Raw genomic sequence first — 15,594 nt, 5'->3', positions numbered from 1 at the left:
TAGTCCTGAAGCATTGCAAGCTGTTGCTGCTTGGTTTAGACTGAGCTGACTGAAATTGAATCCGACAAAGACGGAGGTCCTGTGTGTGAGTTGGAGCAGCCCATGGGTAGGGATCCCACTCCCGACCTTCAATGCGGCACCGTTGGTGCCAGCATTGGAGGTTAGGAGTTTGGGAGTGCTCTTGGATGCTTCCTTAATGATGGAGGCCCAGGTAGCAGCCATTGCCAAGGCAGCCTTTTACCAACTTGGGCTGATTAGGCAGTTGGATCCCTTCCTTGAATGCAATGACTTGGTGATAGTAATCCACGTGATGGTTACCTCAAGATTGGACTACAGTAATGCTCTGTACATGGGGCTGTCCTTGTCTCAAATCTGGAAGCTGCAACTGGTGCAGAATGCTGTGGCCAGGCTGCTGCTGGGTCTTCCCATGTGGGAACACATCCAGCCTGTGCTAAAAGCACTGCACTGACTGCCTATAGCGTACCAAATTTGATTCAAGGTGCTGGTTCTTATCTTTAAAGCCCTTTATGGTCAGGGGCCTACATACTTCAGGGACCACCTTTCCCCACATGTTCCCCAGAGAGCACTACGATCAGGGTCCCAAAATCGTTTGGCCTTCCCAGGCCCCCAAGAAGCCAGGCTGGCTTTGACAAGGGCCAGGGCCTTCTCAGTGGCAGCTCCATACTGGTGGAACAAGCTCCCAGAAGACATCAGGGCCCTGCAGGACCGTTTACAGTTTTGCAGGGCCTGCAAGACAGAGCTCTTCCACCAGGCCTTTGATTAGTGAGCCGCACTTAACCAACTGAGGCCCTGGCCCCAATACGAATATCATCATCGACAGCCTGTATATGCCAATATGACCCAGACTGAGTTGCCTGCCAACTGTACCTTTATGCTACGAACGCCACACCATCGCCATATGATATGCACTAGCATTTTATGTACTGTTTTTTATATTGTTATTTTATTTTTATTTTATTTTTATTTTATTTTATTTTTATTTTATTTTCTTTTTATTTTCTATTTATTTTCTATTTATTTTTCTATTTATCTTATAATTATTTAATAATTATTTAATTGTTTTTATATTTATATTTACATTTTATTCAATTTTCTGTATTATCTGTTTAATGGAATTTTATGTGAGCCACCCTGAGCCTGCTTCGGCAGGGCGGGCGGGATATAAATAAATTAAATAAATAAATAAATAAAATACCTCCATAATTTTTGTTCAGTTTGACCTTAGTGCTATTGCACTGGGACTATTGCCTAATGGTAGAAATAGCATGATGGTATTATAGTGGCAATTACATAAACTAACAACAATGATAAAAGAAGGCGGCACCAGAACGGCAAGAACCAAAGACGCAATGACCTGGCTTTGTGAAATAAGGAGCTACTGTGCAGGCGCAAAGCTGCTCAACATGAACTTCAACAAGGACCCTAAAGGCAATGTAATCAGGAGCTCCCTTTGCATCTGTTTTAAGTAGCTGAGCAAGGAAAGTTCACCTGATAATTGTGTTTCTGTTAAAGTTTGCAGCATCCCTAGTCAATACATAAATACTCAAATTTGTTCCTCTTCATTCGAGCAAGAGGAGTGGAGTCAGTCATAATCTAAAGAGCCTTCCTCCAATTTAAGGGGCTGTTCCTTCAATGGAAGAACCATTTAAATTAGAGGAAGACTCCTTAGACTGGAGAAAGACTTCAAACTTGAGCCAAAGGAAGGGTACAAATATTTTAATAACTTAATTTAAAAGAATACACTTTGCTCAGCAGAGTGGTAGGATAGGGGTAGGACCCATCCCAGTGTATATTTTTAATTAATTAATAAATTAATTAATTCCACAGGGGTCTTAGTCTTGTGGTATTTTTAGTGCCATTATTGGTAGCCTAATGTTTTCTTCTACAGAAATAGAGACATTATGAGGAGTAGATTTCTCCACTGTATGGAAAAAGAAAGATACAATTCTCTTACTTTCTTACTCTCCCATACAAATAAGAATGTAAGTTTGTGTTATCCAGTACATAGTAAAACCAGAAATTTAGTTGCTATTTGAAATATTAAGACACTGCAAGATTGATATGACATGTTCGAGCTAAATCAGACCTAAAAGAAAACATGAGTTCCTATTGAAAAATAGGAAGTTGAAACCATTTCACAAAGAAACCATTTCACCACCAATTAATATTGCAGCAAAGAAAAATAATTGACTCGGTTCCCAGTCCAAGTTGCCAATTCCTTAATGGCTAAGGATCAAGCAAGTAATATAACTCATTCAGTAGAAAACCCAGATTTTAGCTTGGGGATCAGCAATGAAGGCTGAAAAAACTATTTAAAAAACTAAGTTTAGAAAGCAGTGCAAAAAATATGGTGTGCAAACCTCTGGCAATTGTACACACAGTAAATTCAACATAATTCAGCATAATAAAACAAGCTACTTCTGACTTAATTACAGGAATTTTAAACCCTAAAGAGTTGGGGTGTGTGGTAGTGATAATATTGACAATCAATGTCTTTTGATTTGTTATTTTACTCTCTCCAAAGCCACTTTGAAGACTAGCAAGTTTTAAGGTGGAATGCATATCTAAACAATTGATACATTCTGGAGGGAGCTATTGAATGGGGGAAGAGCCCTAGTTTGACATGCAGAAGTTTCTAGGTTCAGTCTCCAGTAAGAAGAGCCCTGCTGGATCAGACCAGTGAGGGTCCATCTAGTCCAGCATCCCATCTCACACAGTGGCCAGCCAGTTCCTCTGGAGGGACAACAACAGGGCACAGAGGCCGAGGCCTTCTCCTGATGTTGCCTCCTGGTGCTGGGATTCAGAGTCTGACCGCCTCTGAACACGAAGGTTCCCTTTATTCACCATGGCTATAGCAGTCACTGATAGACCTCTCCTCCATGAATCTATCTACGTAATCCCCTTTTAAAGCAGCCTATGGCCATCACTACATCTTCTGGCAGCAAATTCCACATTTTAATCACTCTCTGTGTAAAGAAGTATATATGCCCATCACCTTCATTGGATGCCCTTAAATTCTACTATACTGGGAGAGGGAGAAAAATTTCTTTTTGTCAGCTCTCTCCACTATGTGCATAATTTTATAAACCTCTTTCTTGTCCCCCATTAGTCATCTCTTTTCTGAACTGAAAAGTCCAAGACTCTTCAGCCTTTCCTCATAGGGAAGGTGCTCCAACGCCCTAATCATCTTGGTTGCCCTCTCCTGTACTTTTTTCAGCTATGTGATGTCCTTTTTAAGATACGGTGACCAGAACTGTACACAGTATTCCATATGAGGCTGCAGTGCACCATGGGTCACAGGGGTATTATATCAGCCATTTTATTCTCAATCCCTTTCCTAATAATCCCTAACAGAGGGTTTGCCTTTTTCACTGCTGCATCACACTGGAGTGACATTTCATTGAGCTATCTACTACGACCCCAGGATCTTTTCCCCTCTCAGTCTCAGCAAATTCAGAACCCATTAGGCTATACTTGAAGTTGTCAGCCACTCACCCAGCTTATGGAGGTCCTCTTGGAGCTCTTCACAGTCAGCCTTGGTTTTACCATCCTGAATAATTTTGTGTCATCTGCAAACTTGGCCACTAGACTACTCCCCCTAGTTCAAGATCATTTATGAATAAACTAAATAGTACCATCCTCAATACTGATCCGTGTGGGACCCCACTGTTTACTTCCCTCCATTGTGAGAATTCCCTCCATTTTCCACACATTTTCCACACTATTTACTTCCCTCCATTTTGTTCCTACTCTTTGCTTCCTGTCTTTTAACTAATTTCTAATCCATAAGAGAACCTGTCCTCTTATCCCATGACTGCTAAGTTTACTCAGGAGTCTTTGGTGAGGCATCTTGTCAAAAGCCTTTTGAAAGTCCAGGTATATAGTGTCTACTGGTTACTGTTGTCTACATGCTTGTTCACTTTCTCAAAGAACTCCAAAAGGTTGGTGAGGCAGGACTTCCCTTTGCAGAAGCCATGCTGATTCTCCCTCAGCAGACTTTGTTCCTCCATGTGCCTAATAATTCTGTCTCATTTCCCTGGGATAGATGTTAGGCTGACTGGCCTGTAATTTCCTGGTTCCCCACTGGGTCCCTTTTTAAAAACTGGTGTAACATTTGCTATTTATTTGTTATTTAAAATTTGTTATTTGTTATTTAAAATTATAGACCACCCTCCGCTGAATACACAAGGCTCAGGAAGGTGAACAAGGATAAAATATTTATAATAAAACAGTCTACATAATACATAATTAAAATATTTTCAGTTGGCGCTAAAACATCAGAAATTCAGATTATGTTACTGCCTCATGGGGGGAGGTAGAGAAGAAACAGAAAGGGGGGGGAGGGAGTGCCAGAAGGATGCTACTCTCGTCTTCTGATATAGTGGTTGAATTTAGTGATAGTTCATCTACGAACCTGTATATGAAACCTCTCCTGTCTGAGTTTCTTAAGAACTCTTGGGTGTATACCAGTTCTAATTTCATCTCTCATCACCTCAATTTGACTCAATTCTTCAGACTCCCTTTCTGAAAATAGTGGCTATGACATGGGTAAATGCCCAACACTTTTCACAGTGAACACAGGAGCAAAAAATTCATTGAGCTTCTCTGCTATTTTCCCACCTTCCTTTAGCAATTCCTTTATACCTGTGTCATCCAAAGTCCCAACTGCTTCTCTGGCTGGTGTCCTGCTCTGGATATATTTTTTAAAGGTGTTGTTTGTCTTGATGCTTTTAGCAACCTAGTCCTCAAAATCTCTTTTTGCATGCCTAATTATTGACTTACATTTTTTTGTCAGAGCCTGTGGTCTCTCCTGTTCAATTCCTTAGGGCAGACATTCAACTTTTTAAAAGAAACCTCTTTACTTTTATTGTTAACCATGCAGGTCTTCATTTAGAGTTGGCAGTGCTTTTCCTAACCTTTGGAATGCATTCTATCTGGGCTTCAATTAGTGTGGTTTTAAATAGCTTCTAAGCATCCTCTGGGGATGTAATTCTCTTGTGTTTCCCTTTCAGTTTCCTTTTAACTATTCCCCTCATCTTTGTCATACACCCTCTTTTGAAATCAAATGTTGCAGTTTGGACTTCAGGGATCACTTTCCATTGACCTGAATGCTGAATTTGTGGTCACTGTTCCCAATTGGTGCAACAACCTCTTACATCTCTCACCAGGTCTTGAGCCCCACTCAGAATTAAGTCCAAGATTACTCCTCCTCCGATTGACTCTGTGACCAGCTGTTCCAGAGCACAGTCATTTATGATGTCTAGGAGTTCTGTTTCTACAGCATGACTTGAGCAGATGTTTACCCAGTCAATGTGAGGATAGTTGAAGTCTCCCAGTATCATAACATTATCTGCTTTAGTCACCTCCCTTATTTCTTTCTCCACCTCAAGAGCATCCTCCAGAGTTTGATCAAGTGAGCAAGAGTATACTCTGAAGTAACCCTTAGGGCCGAGTGCCAAGCAGCTGTCCATATTCACATTTCAAACAATTATTTTGAATACTAATACATTTCTCCACAAGTTCCCTCCTTATGTTTCAAGCATCTGGGACCATCAATGAGGCTGGCAAATAGCCAAAGCCCCAGACAAAGATATGGAAGATGAAACCATCATCAGTAGCACAATTTCATGCACTCTAAAGGGCCTTACAATTGCTACGGATGTTGCTTAGCTGGAGAAGGTCAGGCAGACATTCTTTAGGTGTGCACGGTTTAGGAGCAACGGTTTAAGAGATCAGCTTTGTTGAATGTTTTTGAGGACATAGTCTCTGAGTCCAATTTCAAGGCCAAGGCACAGTATGGGGGCATAGAGCTTAATCTGTAAGTGAGCAAAATGTGAGTCTAGACCATGGGGATTCTGCTTACATGGTAAGGAAGTTGTTGTGAGTTAATTTACAGTTCTTTGAAGAGTATTTACTTTTTCTTTTGGAGAGTATGGGTGACGTCATAAGGAACTTCAATCAAAGGTTTTCGATCCTGGAATATCACTAGGATTTGGGCTAAAGACATAACTTCTGGGGCACAGAGGCCTTTGACAAAAGAACTCTAATGTCTTTAAGTGGCTGTACATGACTCCTTAATCAGAACTAACAGTCAGGAGATTGTTTTCTGATTGGTAAAAAATCTGTGCATATGAATGATTTCACTGTACTCACTTGTCACCATGAATGTTAAATAGGAGAGAAAAGGAAAGGAGCAAAGGCCCCACGAGAAAAGGTGATGGCCAGAGATGAAAAAGAATTTGATCAGGAACTTCCCCTCCCTTACTCCTTCCCAAGCAATCTGTTCAAAAACTGCTTGCACATTTCCCCTTCAAGCTCACTGAATTTTTAAGCATAATAGCTGATGTCAGAGACACAAGCCTGGGTCCCCCTGGGTCCCCACTGCTTTTTAAATGAGCAGCACCCAGCTCTGTAGGTCCTTGAGGTCAAATGTACACAAATAAAGCAGACGTTTGTAAAAATATAAAAGGTTCACTGAACAGTTTAAAAATGAATATCACTATGCAGTACAGTCTCTATCACTTAGCAGCAAAGAAATAAAAAAGCCAACTTTCTATCTAATACATTTAGTACCTGGTATTAGTTGGCACAACTTCTAGCAGCATAAGAATTCAAGCTGTAGCCTAAAGCATTCTATACATAACTGTACATGACAAAGTGCCATAACATATCTGTTGGCAGAGCAATTAACACAGCAACAGTGCACTACCTAGTTAAAGAGCTGATAAAGGTTTATTTAGGAACTAACATACTTGATAAGGAAGAGGAGAGACAGAGATAGGTTCCTAACTACATCTCTAGCTGAGAGAGAGAAAGAGACTGAGTGTGGCACTTCTAAGAAAAATGAGGAAATTGCCATAAGAGCAGTAATCTGGAGACAGACAAGGAATGACACTTAACAGAAGAGAGAGGGTGCTGACTTCTTGCTACCTGCCTTCTTGCTACCCCCTTCAGGGTTGTCTTCTCTTCTTCTTTGTACACCAGACTTTGCCTTTTCCAACACCCCTTCACAAGGCTGAGTGTACAAAGTCCATGAGATCCATCTTCTGACACAGACTTTCAAACTTTTCTTGAGAAAGTAGCTTGGTGAGTGCATCTGCAATCATTTTATCTGTAGCACAGTATTCCAACTCAAGAAGCCAATCTTCTTGCATATTATTTACAAGGTGATACTTCACTTCCATGTGTTTAGTTATTTTTTTTAAATACACACCCACACACTCGTGGAGACCTACAAGAAACTTGCGGGATAGTTATCCCATTCCTCACACCTTTGCTTCCTCCCCTCTCCCCCTACCTCTCTCACACTCTTTTTTTTTTACCCTCTTTCTCCCTTCTGTCCACCTTTTCTTACTCTCTATCTCTCCCCCATGCATGTTACTTCCTCTCTCTTTCTGCCCCCTCATCATTCTCTTTTTCCGCCTCCCCACCTCATCACTCTTTCTCTCTCTTTCTGCCCCCACCTCATCACTCTTTCTCTCTCTTTCCGCCCCCCACCCCATCAGTCTCTCTTTCTGCCCCCATCGTTCTCTCAGCCTCCTGACTGCTTCCTCCTCCACCCCACCCCACACAGCACCAGCACCAGCAGTGGTATCAGTGCTCCCAGACACCTACCTGCTTCCTCTCCCCCGACAGCAGCAGTGGCAGCTCTTCAGGAATCACAACAGATCTCCCAGCTACAGAGATCAATTCACCTTAGGGCTGCCAGCACCGGGTTGGGAAATTCCTGGAGATTCGGGGGTAGAGGCTTGGGACAGTGTGGCTTTGGGAGGGAAGCAGCCTCAGCAGGGTATAATGCCATAGACTCAGCCCTCCAAAGCAGCCATTTTATCCAGGGGAACTGATCTTCTTCATCTGAAAGCAGTTGTAATTCTGGGTGATCTCCAGCCCTTACCTGGAGGCTGGCAATGGTAGTTCTTGTGGAATAGATCCCTTCTGAGTTCACTTGTTGAGTTGTGCCTCCATGGTGGTGCAACTCTGCCAGTGAACTCAGAAGGTCTCCTTAAATGCCTTCTAACCATGTCTGAATAAAAGCCGAATAATATCTGCTTTTATTCAGGCGTGGCTATTTCAGTAGCTGAATACTGAATTTTTGCTCGGTAAATGCCAAGCACTCACTCCTAATCTACAGTCTTCCTACAAACATCATAGTGCTAAACTCTTTGGGGTCAGAAAGAGAGATGTGTGGACCACAGGGCTGGCACTCCCATAAGGCGGGGTTAGCCACTTGCCTAGGGGCACCACCTGAGATGGGCACCCCACTGGCCTGCCGCCCAGCCCCCTTCCCATCCTCGCCAGCCACAAGAAAGCCCTGAGTGGCCCATTTTTGCGCTGCCCCCACCAGGGCTGAGCAAGAGCGCTGCTGCCATTCCCTGCCCCTGCTGGCCCTTGCTGTCCTCTCCAGCCTGGGGTGGCCTGCTACTCCATGCAGGGCCCCCCATCCTGGGCTGTCTCCCACCACCAGCAGCCCTGGGCCTGGCGCCCCACCCCCCCGAGCACATGCACTTCCTGTCTGGCCCCACATCGTCCAGCACCTGCTCCTCTGGGCACCCGGCTGCCACAGCACCTCCTTGCTCAGCCTCTGACATGCAGTACGAGCAGATGCAGTTAGTCCCGTCCTGCCTCCTCCTCACCCCCCCACCAAGCCCTTGTGACAGGCGTGCCCGTCAGCTCTACACAACAGCACTGGTCTCCTGGCTTTCAACTGGCTTTCAATGAACTATGCTAAGGAATGAACCTTAAAACTACCCAGTCCTGACTAATGCTTTCTCATAAGTGTATGTATCTTAGGTGTATGTAAAAAAATATGTGTGTTTAATTTCCTATGTTTTATCTTTTACAGAAACTTGTTTTCTGGTCCATATTGAATTTATATTTTGTATCCATTCTGATGATGTCTACATGAGTGTATTATATTTTTATAGCCATCTTGCCACTCAATTGTTTGACCTCTGAGGAAGGCCTATGCAGGCTGAAACGCGTCAGGTCAGGTTTTTAAAGCCCGTGTGTATTGCTATGTTATCTGTCCCTTATATAGAAAGCCGTAGTGGGGCCCAACATTCCAATGCGCACCAACAGTGTTTGGAGGCTTGAATTGTCCGTCAGAAGCTTCCCCAGCTTCCCCTATCCATTGGCCGTGTTGCCTAAGTCCCACCTCAGAACACAAAGGCTGTAGCCTTGCCTCTGCACCCGGTCCCTGCTGACAACCACCTGGTGGATGAGTGGAGCCGGGGAGCAGTTGAAGAGTAGCAGCGCGGCGGCAGCCCTGTCAAGCCAGGCCTTGGCAGAGGATCAGTTGAAGGCTGGCGCCGGCAGCGATGAGCCGCTCACCGCGGCCCGACTCCCCCCCCTGCCCGACTAGCCAGGCCTGGAGGGGGTGGAAGGCCAGCAGTAGCGGTGAAGAGCCACTTGCCACGACCTGATTTCCCTCCCCCAGTTGAAGGCCGCCAGCGGCAGCAATGAGCCACTCGCCGCGGCCCGATTTCCCCCCGTTGAAGGCCAGCAGCGATGAGCCACTCACCGCGGCCCGACTCCCCCCCCTGCCCGACTAGCCAGGCCTGGAGGGGGTGGAAGGCCGGCAATGGCGGTGAAGAGCCACTTGCCGCGACCTGATTTCCCTCCCCCAGTTGAAGGCCACCAGCGGCAGCAATGAGCCACTCGCCGCGGCCCGATTTCCCCCCGTTGAAGGCCAGCAGCGATGAGCCACTCACCGCGGCCCGACTCCCCCCCCTGCCCGACTAGCCAGGCCTGGAGGGGGTGGAAGGCCGGCAATGGCGGTGAAGAGCCACTTGCCGCGACCTGATTTCCCTCCCCCAGTTGAAGGCCACCAGCGGCAGCAATGAGCCACTCGCCGCGGCCCGATTTCCCCCCGTTGAAGGCCAGCAGCGATGAGCCACTCACCGCGGCCCGACTCCCCCCCCTGCCCGACTAGCCAGGCCTGGAGGGGGTGGAAGGCCGGCAATGGCGGTGAAGAGCCACTTGCCGCGACCTGATTTCCCTCCCCCAGTTGAAGGCCACCAGCGGCAGCAATGAGCCACTCGCCGCGGCCCGATTTCTCTCTCTCCTTCCTTCCAGTTTTTCTCTCTCTCCTTCCTTCCAGTCTTTCTTTCTTTCTTTCTTTCTTTCTTTCTTTCTTTCTTTCCTTCCTTCCTTCCTTCCTTCCTTCCTTCCTTCCTTCCTTCCTTCCTTCCTTCCTGTCTTTCTCTATATTCCTCTATCTATCCATCTACCTATCTATCTACCACCCACCCACCCTACCTTTCTAGGGCCTGTTGTCTTCGTCCACAACGGGCTTTGCTCCCTAGTATATATATATTTGGTGTGAATGGGCCTTTATATATGTTTTAAATTTGTACTTAATAAATACATGTAGCCTTTTCCATATATCTTTTACATTTAGTTTTTAATATTGGCCCTCTTTTTCACATTTTACTAACCTTTGTTAGGTTTTGAATTTTATTGTTAAGGTTAAGTTTTTTGCCCTTTCTGTCCCTGCCCCTCCATACAAGAACATCTGTCTCCTGTGGTACAGTCATTGGAAACCTGTGCTGTTCCACAATGGAAGTGGAATAAACAGATACTGGGAAGAGTCTGGTATTAACAGATTGTTCGGGGTTCCCTCCAGGTTTTCCGATGTCTGAACCCTCCTATAGTGAAATGAATCCAGAAGGGACATCTGAACTTGCAGATCCATTTCCACCACTTTTTTTGCCTATATGTGCATAAGCACATAAGCGCATATGTACTTGCATCCACCTGCTCTGTGGCTGAGACCCTGCAGTAACGTGGATGCTTGACCACAGGACGGCTGTGTGGGTAACCCACAGCAGGGTGTGCTGTCTGAATGATATGCCCTGCAATTCTTTAAACCAGTACAATTAGAGGTGCCACCATACCGTGCCAAGCTGCCAGTGTGACCACAGCCACAGTCTTTCCAACTATTTTTGTATGACTTTTCTAAATACAGCCCCAACTCACCAGGAGACAAGGGGACCATACATGGATCTCGAGTCTGTCACTGTATAGTTTGATCCCCCAGCAGGTGGGCTGGGGAGTGTTATTGGGTGGCAGGCAGATCTCCCAATGTTTGAATCCATTCCCATGACATGCCAATGCCTCTTTCAATTGTAATCAATAAAGCAGCGGCCATATATTTTATCCATGTCGGTGTGTAAGCTTCAGCACCAAGATCTCTAGGATCTACCTGACAGCTGACAGCCAGATTCAGCCGGTTTAGACTTGGCAGAGCTGAGCCAAGTCACAATGAGTCAGCACTGATCTGATTGGCTGACCAATGTATATATGTGGATATGTATCTCTGTATGTATCTCTCTTGATGGTGGATGGAGTCTGGCGGAGCATTTTGTTGGAGAGCTGTAAATATTGTAAATAAATTCCTGTATATAGTAACCACTGGACTGCCTCAGTGTGGTTGACTATTGGAAAGACATCTGGTGAGTGCAAGTGTGACTGAGGTTCATACTACCAAACGCGCTGCGCGACAATCCAAACATGGTTTCTGGTGTTTTTCTTCCACTGCATCACCCTCTTATCCTTCTCGGACCCACAAAGGGAAAAAATGTCTCTGGAACATTGATATCCAAAGTTATACAAGGTAGCCAAATTTAGATTGGGTCAGAAATGGCTGCTGTCTTCTGAAACTGTGAGTATGCTAATTAGGAAGAGGAAAACATAAGATCATAATAACCCACTGAAAGCATTTTAGCAATTTTTTTTGTAATTTATCCAAGATTTGTTCTTGGTGACCTCTGTGGTGAGGTGAATTGAAATTTCATCCACAGGTATCTGTGAAGAAAAAATACAAGTCTGCAAGGGTAATGTTTAATTTATACTCTGCTGATACCCAGAGGTTAATCTGGAACTACCCTTACAGGTAGACACAAAATTGCAGATTAAGTTTTTCTACCTAGTTTTTAGTTTGCCAGACTGGCAGCGTACCCCCAACTGATGGAGGGCAGGCAATAGAACAAGAGATCATTCCTACAGCACCAGGATGTCTCAGGAAACCCTTAGAATGAGAATAATCTGGTGGAGTTTAAATAAAAGGCTATGACATTTGGGGATATTTCTTGGAGTTTTGCTTGGAATTGATAACGGGAAGACAGTTTGACTTTGGCCTGAAGCCATGTTTGGAAGTCAATACACTTCAATAGAAAAGCTCAGGAATGGCTGGGGGAAAGAGAGGCCTATGTACATTTTATATACATTTCATAAACGTTGCACACCATTTTGTGTCGGTTCATCGCAAGGGGTCATAGGAAATGTTGTAACTTTATGTATCTTTGATTATTCCTAAGATAATTTTGTAAACATTCATGTCAACATTAGTCTTTAGTCTTTGACTGACAGGGTTGGACTCCGGACTTTGAGCCACCATGTTTATATATGTTGTTGCACCCTTTGGGATTTGGGTGTCAGTGGTGGACCTGGGTCTTCAAGCCACCATGTCTACATACATCGTTGCACCCTTTGGGGGTTTGACTGTCAGGGTTGGAATCAGGGCTTTGAGCTACCACATCTACATATGTTGTTGCACCCTTTGGGGTTTGGGTGTCAGTGGTGGAGTTGGGGCTTCGAGATACCATATCTACATACATCGTTGCACCCTTTGGGGGTTGACTATTGGGGTTGGACTCAGAGCTTCAGGCCACAATGTCTACATACCTCATTGCACCATTTGGAAGTTGGGTGTCAGGGATGGACTCAGGGTTTCGAGCTACCACATCTACACACATCTCAGGGCTTTGAGCCACCATGTCTACATATGTCTTTGCCTGCTGGTTTGGGTTTGGGTCCCAGGGCATATTGCACTGGTTCTGTTGGGTGACAAAAATGTCTCCCCCCCCTTCAGTTTCTACTGCAGAGATTCCCGGGGATTTCGATTCTGTTCTGCTGGGCTTCTATTGCCCTTGCTTTTTTTTTTTTTTGCTTCCCCCCCTCTATTGGAAACAATGAAGGATAAATCCATAAATCCAATGCTCATCAAACTTGGAGGCCAGGTAGAGGACGATCAGCCAGAGATCTGCTGCTTGGCGTCTGTAGCATGTCTGAGGGCCATTCTATACACCCAGGAACCTTCTGAACTTGTGCATGTCATTTCCCTTGAGTCACCTACTTTGGGGGTCATAACTTGGACCCATATACATCCAATCCTCACCAAACTTGGATGGCAGGCAGAGGACAGTCAGATGGAGATCACCTGTGACATTTGTGTCTCTAGAATGCTGGGGGGCATTCTACTACATGAATTTCACAAACTGGCTCAGTTCTTATGAAGCCTTTTTTGGTTAGTAGTGGTCTGTGGTTTGGTTTGTGGGTCCACCACGAACCATGAACTGAACCACATTTTCCCAGTCCATGCCCATCCCTAATAACAGCTTCTTCATCATTCCACCGGTCATTGTCTCCTTTGGAACAACTGTACTTTTTCAGTAGTAAGCACAACACCTCCTCATATACCTCGTGGACCTCTCCCTCCAGGCTCTCTCTCACTATTCCCAAGAATGAACCAGCCAGCCCATCCTTTGTTTGTGGCCAGGTGACCCCTTACAGAAGCTCTCTAGAAATGCCCTCCTGCAAGATAGACATGTTCCTTAAACTAACACAAAAATTACATTGGAAGATGTGTTGATTTTAATGGGAAACATTCTGTGAGAGGACACTGCAAGTGGTGTGAAAATAGAGCCTCTCTCATGAGGGAAGGGCAGCCTCAAAATGAGGACACTTCCAGCATGCTTGGAAAATTCAAACTGAGGGGTCTGTAGTTTGCTGGAAAAAAAATGTTCTATGCCTGTATTTTATGTGGCTCACCAATTTAGGATCTGCTATAGAAAATATCCCCATTTTTATTTAAAGGTGAATGTTACACTGTCTTATTAGTAACTGCTTATTTGCTATTATTTGAAGCAATTTTTAGTAGCTTGTGTTTTTGTCATCTGCCCTTTTTTAAGAAGCTGGTTTTCTCTCTGTGTCTTATTTGTTTCTTCCAATGTAAATCTGTAGATTTATGTTGCATGGATGGAATGAAGGAAGACAACTTCACGGATAGCTTAATTTTTCCGCTACATAACTTTAACTGAAGTAAGTCTTACAAGCTTGTTGGAATTTAAAATTGAGTACTGGCATTTAAACGCTCTCGTTAATAAACAAAGCACGATTTATAGCTCATTCTAATCTAGAATGATTATATGGGAAGGACACAGCATGAATCTGAAGGAAATGTAAACATAAAATGTAGCCATCTTAGGAGTGATGATGTGCATCTGGGGACGGGTCCATTTTTGGGGTAATCCTAAACTATCACAGACTATATCACAGTCAGCAAAATCATATGTGAAAATTCCCCCCCCCCAAAGAATCAAAGAAAGCACTTCAAAAGTTATATAATCTGTGAGTTTACTCACTTATGAGTTTGTGCATGAAATCATTCTGTGGTACATCCTTAAAAACTGAAATCATTTACTCTGACCCAGTTGTTTCTTGCAAGTTTGGAAGCTCCAATGAGCTCAGTACAACTGGAAAGATTTCCCTGGTCACTGAAGCATGCATAAAGTTTGCATAAACTTTTGCACACCCAAACAGATACCATTTGTCAAAATGAGACACCTTGTGCAAAAACGTTTAAGGGCCAGTCCACAACTAATTTATCTGTCAATAAAATTGCTTCTGCCTGCTTGCATTTACAAAGCAAAATGCATGTACAGCAATTAATACATAGACCCAACGAAAGGATTGTGCAAACTCCCCTCTTGAACATAAGATAAGGTAAATCTGTGCAGAGAAAACGCTGCAGAGAGCCAGTTTGGTGTAGTGGATAAGAGTAGCAAGACTCTAATCTGGAGAACCAGGCTTGATTCCCCACTCTTCCACATGTAGCCAGTTCTCTTAGAGTTCTCTCAGCCCCACCTACCTCACAGGGTTTCTGTTGTGGGAAGAGGAAGGGAAGAAGAAGAAGAAGAAGAAGAAGAAGAAGGAGAAGGAGAAGGAGAAGGAGAAGGAGAAGGAGAAGAGATTGGATTTATGCCCTGCCCTTCACTACCTGAAGGAGTCTCAGAGTGGCTTACAAACTCCTTTTCCTGGACTTCCGGGGCGGGACCAAGGGAAATGGCTGCCTAAACCCTCGGCTCCGCCGAACCCGAAGCCCACCAACCCCGATACCTATCTTACCAGCAACGAAAAACTGTCAATCCCATGGAGAAAGACGCTCGCCTATAACTGCCGCTGATCTTAAAGAAGCTCTAATGTCTATGGAGCATAGTTTCTCCACTCACGTGAATTCAATGTTTAAACCCCTTTATGACCGTCTTGAAACTGCCGAACAGAACATAACTAAAACCAATCATACTGCAGAAATGGCGATCCAAAATAGTATCTCTAATCAAAACAACATACAGCAAATGCAACATACGGAAGAGATTTTGGCGGAGAAAACAATGAAGCTTGATCTGTCTCTTCGCCAGAACAACTTAAAACTGAGAGGACTGGGGGAGAAAGTTGAAAAAGATGGTGACCTGGCATTTCATTTATCCACCTGGCTAGCACAATTAGTGGGCG

This window comes from Gekko japonicus, unplaced genomic scaffold, assembly GCF_001447785.1.
Source record: "Gekko japonicus isolate JY-2015 unplaced genomic scaffold, Gekko_japonicus_V1.1 scaffold1867, whole genome shotgun sequence".
Taxonomy (NCBI): domain Eukaryota; kingdom Metazoa; phylum Chordata; class Lepidosauria; order Squamata; family Gekkonidae; genus Gekko; species Gekko japonicus.
Note: the sequence above shows the minus strand (reverse complement) of the source record.